At 31.4% G+C, this 9,966-nt stretch overlaps 1 long non-coding RNA gene across 1 annotated transcript; it reads left to right on the plus strand.

Annotated features, from left to right (window-relative positions):
* The first annotated feature begins 184 nt into the window (after positions 1 to 184).
* On the plus strand, positions 185 to 2,360 carry LOC134244218 (uncharacterized). Its single transcript, XR_009987176.1, has 5 exons — positions 185 to 229; positions 515 to 574; positions 824 to 868; positions 1,791 to 1,877; positions 2,324 to 2,360. It is a non-coding gene; the product is annotated as an uncharacterized LOC134244218 (long non-coding RNA).
* The last annotated feature ends 7,606 nt before the right edge of the window (positions 2,361 to 9,966 follow it).

The following is a 9,966-nucleotide window of genomic DNA, read 5'->3' on the forward strand; positions in this document are numbered from 1 at the left end:
AGGTAAGGAAAAAATCCTAAACAATAAATATTGAACAGAAATCAATAGAAACTTAGTGAGTAAGGGGAAAAAAAACCTCAGCATTGAATTTGGATCAAAGAGCAATAGAAAATAAGGGAGGTAAAAAAATGAAAAGTTAAAGGTCCATAAGCAAAAAAAAAATATTTTACTTTTTCTCTTTCACAGAAAGCCAAATTTTTCCCTACATCAAGTGATGGACTGACTGAAAGTAAGTACATTCATAATACTTGTATTAGCTTGTAAGATTTTTTTTTCTTTTCTGGACACGAATTTTAATTTAGTTTCACTTTTTCACAACAAGTACTCAACTCTCACTTGATTTTTTTCATTTTGTTTATTTGCTATGTTCACTGATAATTTTTTGTATTTGAATTCTAGTCACAAATATAATTTTATATGTGTATTTTTATTTGTATAGTGCATTTGAAACATACTTTAGTTTTACAAGTACTCTTTTGTGCTTTTAATTTCCACTACATTTTCATTTTACCAGCTGCTACTACTAGCAAGAGTCCCTCATCAGTGTTAAGTTCATCTTTCCAAAATAATACAGGTGTGCATTGATACCGTATTTGTATTAAAATTTTTAAGTTTGTGTACATTCAAACCTATGATCAGTCTAAATGTTATTGTTAAGTACCCGGTAAATATGATTTTAAGGAAATAAATTTGATAAATTGAGAGATACATATTCACTTGATGACAAAACATACATTGACAATGATTTTATATTTATGATGATGAAATATCATTATTTCCTGCGTATGTTTGGTTAACTTTTCTCTTTTATTTCACTTCTCAGACAGCAGTGATTCTGAAGCTGGGGTGGAAGAAATAGAGTTTACAAGTAAGTTATCTTTCTCTTAATGCACCAGTATATAGAAATTAAAAATCTAGTAAATTATGATAAAATTTCTTCGTAAAATGGGTTGTACAAGGGATTTAAAAAAAAACTTCAAATAAAGAGAAGTTATGTAAAATCCAAAGGCACCTTAGGTTGCACACATCTACCCCATACCAAGCATTACCTGAACACTCAGCACTACAAAATTTAAATCTTGTTACATGTACCATGATGGCATCTCAGATTAATGCTAATTAATGTCTACATGTAGCTTCTATATATATTGTTCAGAGAACACTAAATCAACACTTTCCATACAGGAGTCTGAAATTTTTATTACTAACTCAAGTTGTACATGTATTTCTGTATGTAAAAGATAAACGACAGAGTAGGGCTGGGTATTGGCCCGAGATTTTGTATTGTAATATTTTTAACTGTATTGCGATATGTATTGCAATATTTTCAATGTAATTTAAATGGCATTTTCTTACTATATTTACTTTTATTTAAATGCAGAATGTACATAACTATGATAAGTAACCAACACGGAAAAAAATCTTGTTCATTTCATTTAAGTTATGCTCTGAAATGTTCCCACAAAACGACTTCTGTCTTACTGTTTGGCTTAATTACATCTTTTTATAAGTCCATTTTTATATTTAATGACAAAATTCCTTAATCTAAGCATATTGCCAATATATCGATATTACAAAATCGTATTGCGATACGATATTTTTTGTCATTGTATTGCAATATATTGAAATATTGATATTATTGCCCAGCCCTACAGACTTGTCAAACTAGCTTTAACATCATGATAAATAGAATTCTACATATGGAACACTTATCCATTTATTTCCCTTCAGAAAATGGAAAAATCAAACAAATTCCTGGCAATTCACTTGTAATGCAACTAATTATACAGTTTCAGATAATGAGCAAGAAAATGAGGAAAATTTGAGTTTACTCAAATCCAAAGGGCTTTCATTATCCCTGGCTTCACTATACTCAGGTATGCACTTCAGTCCAAACCTTACCTCGGCTTGCCTACTTTGCCAAGTTTTTATTTTGAGTCCAACAAAGACTCGATTGAGTCTGTCAAAGTTTTAACTTTTCTGGTCAAAGATTATTTGTCACTTGTCTGTTTATCTGTATTCTCCTCCAAAACAAGAATTGTATATCAGTTGAAAAAAAGATGAAATGTTTAACAGTTATGGATACCATAAGAGATTTTATTTATCCCAATTTATGCTACTCAGGTGAGTGTAGTGGCCCATGAACCTCTTGATATTCTGATGCACTTTGCAAGTGTAAGATTTCAAGAATCAAAGAAATTCTTTGATTTTGTTTTATAAAACTTAATTGCTGTTAAATTCATTTCTTCCAAATGAAGTCAGAATATTAATCTCCAGTATATTTGCTTTATTACATTTACTGAATGACCATTTTCTTTTTAAGATGCTGATTTACAAAAAGTTAAACCTGACAGACAAAGGTAAGTATTGTGGTGTTGAATGTATGATTTATCCTTACCATTGTGCCATATTGTAAACAATGAAATTAAAGTTAAGAAACCATGTACAATGCTAGAGTAATAAAAATCTGAGTTGAGTTTGGACAAGTGGTCAATGTGAGGAATTGGGCGCATGGAATACATTGTGGGGAAAGTGCTTCCGTATTACAATTTTATTAAAATAATAGGCAATTTTTATGGAAAATAACTATATTATTATATACTCTCCTTTGTAATCCTAAAAATTACCTATCTGTCGTCTCAGTATGTAATCAAAAATTATGGGGAATGTTTTTTATCACTCATTCTTATGGGGAACGTCATCAGAACTCCTCTGGCTTTACTGTTGGATTTAACAATTATATCATTCTTGATGTTTTTGAACATTTTTTCTCCTAATCCTCTGCTTATTAGTGGATACAGTTACTTATTAGTGGATACAGTTTTACATAGACATGTGGTATTTTGATGTATGTGTCTGTTTAAAATCGCTGAATAAATTTTTAACACTGCATAAATGACGTCACAATATTTACGAAACTCGTTACATTGAACATCGAACCCGATTCCACTGTTGTCCACAAACATGCAACGGTTTCTATATCGAATCTAGGAACGGACTGGAAATTGATTTTGTTCATTTATATTTATGTAATAAAAGTAAAATAAAAGGGGAATATATCAAGGATGACAGATAAACGCTGTTGAAATTTTCTGCATTATTTCCAACTATAACGAGACCTTTATCATGTTTATATTCTAGGATACAATGACATTTTTCAGCGGAATAGGAAGTGTGCATTAAGTTTCATTTATTATTTAATTAAAATAATGCAAAGGTAACAAGTCATCATAGATAGTGAATTTAAACCCATCTCCTCCTTCCTTCCCATTTTTTCCCGATCCAACATTTCCACAATTTAAATAAAATAGTTTTTGTCTTTAGTTGAATCGTTTCTCTCTTTAAAAAAATGGTACTCTAGTTCATTTCTCCTTTTAAAAACATATTTGTAAAATAATAAACGAAGTCCTCAATTGATCGATGAATTAGAGAGATCAACAAATCGTTTCATTTGTTAGCAGCATTTGTTGAGTTCAGTATATCAATTTATTTTCCAGCTTAAAAATTGTTTCATAAATTTTCAAAGTCAAAAGTTATATTTTTTCATTCAGTAAATCAATCTGACATTGTCCCCACGTAACGCAGTTGGGCGTGTTCGTTTGTGGGTGAATGGGCGTCGAAAGCAAATAGAAAGTGGTGTGGCTAATCGAAAGTGGGGGATGGGGCTAAACCAACAAATAAAAGTAAACCAAAAAATAATAAACATGCACCAATTTTCAATGCTTATATTATGTCAACCTTTGAAAAAAAGTGGGGGGCGGGGGGGGGGGGGTGAGCCCCCTAGCCCCCACCCCGGTTCTGACGCCTATGGGTGAGTGACGTAATTTGCATCGTGGCATCATTATCGAATACAGAAGTTCTCTTTGCGAGGGAATGCTCTGCCTTGTGGTGGCCTTGTCTTTTGGTTTAAAGCGCAAGGACAACGACACCATTTATTTCGTTCTGTGTATATTAGTGTGTTTTTTCTATTATAAAAATTTTGGTCATTATGTTTGAATACGAGAATTTTATAATACTTACCACGTGCATTGCAACAACACCTTCCAAAATACAAAATAAGGCTTTACCTCAATTTGATTCTTAGAGTTTCAACCACAGACACCTAAGTGCATGTATGGATCCCCGTTATAAATCGGAAAACAGTAAGATTACTTTTAATTTTCAAAAACATTGGATTTTCCTGTCAATTATGTCAAAAAATTATTCTATAAAAAAATGAAATTTTTCTTACGTTCCGAGACGGACCAAATAATACAGTAAACCGTTTATAGAGATATACACAGCTCGCAAGATAGGAAACACAATTTACAAACAAAAAAAACGAGACAAATTAGTATTTAATTATTTTGAATAATACATAATTTGCAAGCACAATGTCAGAAAGATGTTTCCCTACAAGTATCTCTAACCTTCACTGCATCCTTTTCATTGAAGGTAGGAACTATAAATACTAGCTTACAGGCCGGGGGGGATTCCCTTCGCTGGAGCGGTTGCCCTCACGTGGAATCTTTCAGTGTAAGTTTGATAGTTGATAGAATGAAGGCCTTACTGTAGTGATCAGTACTATATTTGATTTGCATATATGCATTGTGTGACACTTTTGTCCAGTGGAGTGATTGTATATACCTTATGCCTACATGTATCTTTATTTTGTGGCGAGGTCAAATACGAAAAGGATCTCAAGACCTTAATGACCTTTAAAGATTCACAACCAGTCTCTTAATAGTGGCTGTAGATAAAGTCATTTTTTTGTGAAGTCAGTTACAATATGATGAGCGGTGTCGATATTGTAATGTTAAATTTTATTGACACTTATGGTACTTATTCACTAAATAAATTAAAATAGAAAAGAAAAATGCATGAACAGTTAAGGTTTGTTATCTCGAAGTTGATGGGACCATAGATCGGCTTCGAGCCATCCGGGGGTTCGACATATTCAGGGTTATAATTCAAATGGACTTCAAATAAACAGGTAGAAATTTAACATGTCAAAATCCTCCTTGTTTGAAATTTCATTCTGTATTCGACCTCTTTATATTCTATTTATCAATAGATTATTTTTAACAACGTATACTCTTTATAATTCTCAACATACTAGTATAAACTTTGTTATTATAAATAAAAGTATAATCCTTCTATTGACCTATAAAATCATGTGTATATATATTGTATCAGGGACGTAGCATCGGGGGGGGGGGGGGGGCAGGAGGGGGTAAATGTTCATTGATAGGATGGTTGCTCCCCCCACTTTATAACCATAGTATAGTGATAGCAAGGAGTGTAAGGAAAAAAATGGAAGTGGTAGTAAGTTGGCTTTGAAAAAGTTGGCCACTACTATATTTTAATTTAAAATCCTCGAGTTTGGGCAACTTTAATTTTTTTTTTTTGCTTGTCAACTTGTTCAGGTAAGGAAAAAAAATTACACCGGCTCCCCCCCCCCCCCCCCCACTTTCAAAAGCGATGCTACGTGCCTGGATACATTAACCGGATATCATCTATGCATTTAAGGAATCACTGTTTAGTTAGTATAGTATGCCAGGGCATTAACGACTGTGGGAAACGTGGGATAATTTGCATGACGGACGAAGTATGTTTCCCACTATTGTTGATGTCCCAGGCATACTATATTAACTAGACAGTAATTCATTATAATTTCATTGCACTGTGAAATAAAATTGTAGATTTATTAAACCCGTCCAGGATAATGAAAATGTAATTTTATCAGATTCATACATGTAAAATTGGTTTAAACAAAATTATTTTAGCATAATAAAATCAAACGCAAGAAAACTGATCACTTTTGTCTAGCTATAGATAACGACAATAGGTTGTGAATGTACACGGTCCTTCGTTGGATAGCTTTCCAGTTACCACGATGGTGTGGTTTGTAGTATTTGATTGGCTTTACTATTATAATCAACATTCATTTGTTCTCTCAAAAACCAAATGTATGGTACAAGAGGTACATATACTAATCTCAGCGAGATGGGTAGATTACATATGCTAGTATACATATTTACAATAATTATGAGAGAGAAGAAATTACAGGAGGACAAGCAATATCAAAAAATTGGAGATATATATACACAATTTTCGTATGAATGCTGGATAAGTACTTATAACGTTTGGATGTACATATAGTGTCTCTGCAACATCAAAATCTTTTCGAATACTACATAATGCATTATATTCCAGTAAATATCGAAATCTGTCTAATATAAGTCAAAGAGAAAAATTATTATTATTACACAAAATGCACACTCTTTCATTTCTTTCAACATTATTTCATCTACCCATCTCTATTGGAAGACGATGGTTACTTTTCTAAAATAATTTTGAACTGATAGTTCAAAATTTTCAATGTAAAATGTTAATGCCTATTTTTCACATTCAAACTTTGTTTTAAAAATTTATGTGTAATACCTATACTGAAATTATTCAAATCATTATATAATATTTCTGTAAAAACCGGTATTCGAGTATTTTAATTAAAGGTTCGCCCTCAAGAGATTAGTACCATTTACATTATATAAAAATTTTCGTTAATTTAAAACTTGTAACTTTAATTTTCTAGAATTACCGAAACAAAAACGCTTGTTTCTATATAATTGCTATGTTTTGTAGATATAGTAATTACACATATATTGCGTACATTAATCTAACATGTACAGTGAATGCTAATTTTAAAAACCTGCCATTTTTTATAATATTTACAAATCAAAGAATTTATATTAAATTTAACTTATAACAATAAAATTTGCATAAACATAAATGCATAATCCAGAAGTGCTTGCAAACTATAGAAGAATGCATGATATTTTTTTTTGCAAATGAGAGAGAATTTTTTTTCTTTTCCACACAATGTTTTTGGGGGAGTTTTAAATTACACATTTTTATTTATATATAAAAAATTAAGATTTGTTATTATTTTTATTTCGTGTTGAAATCATGGATATTTCACATTTTCTTGAAAGTCGATTGAAAATCTGAGGGCCTTCTGATTTTGCTTTCGACTTTGTGGGTGGTCACACGGTAAGGACGAAAGCAAATTAAAATATATTTTATTTAATAAAGCACTGTCAAATTTTTAAATTTCAAGAATACTTTTGCATGTATTAATGGAAAAAAAAACACAAATGTCTTAAAACTCTCATTTACGTGCAATCAGAAATATAAAATCTTCTGGTGATCATATTCAATAACAAATTCATTCTGCGTTTACAAGTTTTTCAATTTGAAGATTGGCATCATGTTCGAGTAGACAACGTCATATGTAAATGAAACTAACATAAGAATTAACGCCCTTTATGTCAGAGTTAATATGTAAATATTTACATTTTAGTATAAAGATATTATATTTATCTTTTGATGTTATCCTGTAATCTCTGATATTCAAATATTTGATTTACAGTGTACATGTATTTGCAGTAACAATTGTGTTGATATACAATATGTGTCACTCATTAGTAAATGATATGTTTTTGCAATAAAAATTTTACACTATTCTTCTTTGGATTAAAAAACGTCAAACCCGTCATTTAAAATTAAAAGTATTTTTGACTATTGTTGAAATAATTTAAAATGCTTCAGTATTTTTTGCGGACGCCTGGTGCAAATTCTTTACTTGCGTATACAGTATGATCTTCACTACCATGCAAAACATGTTAGGAAAAATATATCTACTGTGACATTGTTGTGCTAGTTAAAAAAGAATACTGAAAATAATTGCCCATAATATTTCTGCTATTTCAATGATTAATAAAAGTAAGAAAAAAAATACATTATTAATATCAAGTATTAATAAATCTTCATGAAGATATAAATCATTGTTTTATTCTGTTTTTATTTAGTCTTCATCAAGAATCGGTAACACAGCTGAGACACATCTTTACATAAACTTTTTAATCCTAGTTTCCTTCAAGTATTACACAGTTTGCTTAACATTTCATCAACATTTCTTAATTGCTAAGAACGTTAAAAAGTTTTAGCATTTTTCGCCATATCCTGCACCACAATTTTAGAGCACAATACATGTATTCCGAGAAATAAGTTTTACTATTTGAGTGGATTCGTTGAAAACACATCCACCACATGCTCTACATGTCTGTACAGCCACAAACTGCCCTTCCTTTCGAATTATGTACAACACAAGCATAGAAATTAATAAAGACCGTACTTGAATGCATTCCAGTCTGTTACTAATTGATACTTATATGCGAAAATCAACTTCAATGATAAATCTCAGCATGGTGCAAGATGTTAATAGAAAGGCTTGTTTTAGTTACATTGCCTGAAATAATTGTCTAAAAGAAAAAATAATTACAGTTTATATGGATATATAGAACGTACCATACCGGTATTATGTAAGTAGTACATTGTAAATCAATTTTATGTGATTCCTTTTATTGAATAACTCACTTCCAGTTTAGATTAAAACTTTATCAAAATCCCATCTGAGTTTTAAATCAACCCACGTATGCATATAATACTATATTGCATGTACATGTACATAATAAATAATATACTGGTTTATAAGTAATTGCGCCACAGCAATTATAATAATAGGTACCAAATTAATGCATATATTTATATGAACTACAATGTATAGAGAAGAGCATATAAACTGCTTTTACTAACTGTGGAGCATATAAACTTTACTAATTACCTTCTATTATTAGAAATGCACGTAACGCAGCATTACACTAAAATAGCAGAAAGAGAGTAAGGGATTTCCAGTTGCATATTTTTAGAATAACAAGTGGAGTTATCTAACTTGCTTATAGTGGCGCTGGATCCAGAACGGAAGTAGATTTACGCTGACAGAAAGCGCTGTGCGCTGCGCTTAGCGCTTAAAAATGGAAGTGATAGTAGGTTGGCTTTGAAAAAGTTGGCCAGTACCCCCCCTCCCCCATCCTCGAGTTTGGGCAACTTTAATTTTTTTGTTTGCTTGTCAACTTGTTCAGGTAAGGAAAAAAAAATTCTCTGGAAATTGCCCCCCCCCCCCCCCCCCCACTTTCAAAAACGATGCTACGTGCCTGGATACATTAAACGGATATCATCTATGCATTTAAGGAATCACTGTTTAGTTAGTATTGTATGCCAGGGCATTAACGACTGTGGGAAACGTGGGATAATTTGCATGACGGACGAAGTATGTTTCCCACTATTGTTGATGTCCCAGGCATACTATATTAACTAGACAGTTCATTGCACTGTGAAATAAAACTGTAGATTTATTAAACCCGTCCAGGATAATGAAAATGTAATTTTATCAGATTCATACATGTAAAATTGGTTTAAACAAAATTATTTTAGCATAATAAAATCAAACGCAAGAAAACTGATAACCTTTGTCTAGCTATAGATAACGACAATAGGTTGAGAATCGGGTCCTTCGTTGGATAGCTTTCCAGTGACCACGATGGTGTGGTTTGTAGTATCTGACTGGCTTTACTATTATAATCAACATTCATTTGTTCTCTCAAAAACCAAATGTATGGTACAAGAGGTACATATACTAATCTCAGCGAGATGGGTAGATTACATATACATGTGTACTAGTATACATATCTACAATAATTATGAGCGAGAAGAAATTACAGGAGGACAGACAATGTCAAAAAATTGGAGATATATATACACAATTTTCGTAAGAATGCTGGATAAGTACTTATAACGCTTGGATGTACATATAGTGTTTCTGCAACAACAAAATCTTTTCGAATACTACATAATGCATTATATTCCAGTAAATATCAAAATCCGTCTCCTATCTGATTATTATTACTACACAAAATACACACTCTTTCATTTCTTTCAACATTATTTCATCTACCCATCTCTATTGGAAGACGATGGTTACTTGTTCTTAATTTCGAACTGATAGTTCAAAATTTTCTTGGTAAAATAGTTGAGTATTTTTCACATTCAAACTTTGTTTTAAAAATTTGTGTGTAATACCTATAC

Source organism: Saccostrea cucullata, unplaced genomic scaffold (genome assembly GCF_032062105.1).
Source record: "Saccostrea cucullata isolate Sc308-1 unplaced genomic scaffold, CSIRO_AGI_Scuc_v1 ctg4125, whole genome shotgun sequence".
Taxonomy (NCBI): Eukaryota; Metazoa; Mollusca; class Bivalvia; order Ostreida; family Ostreidae; genus Saccostrea; species Saccostrea cuccullata.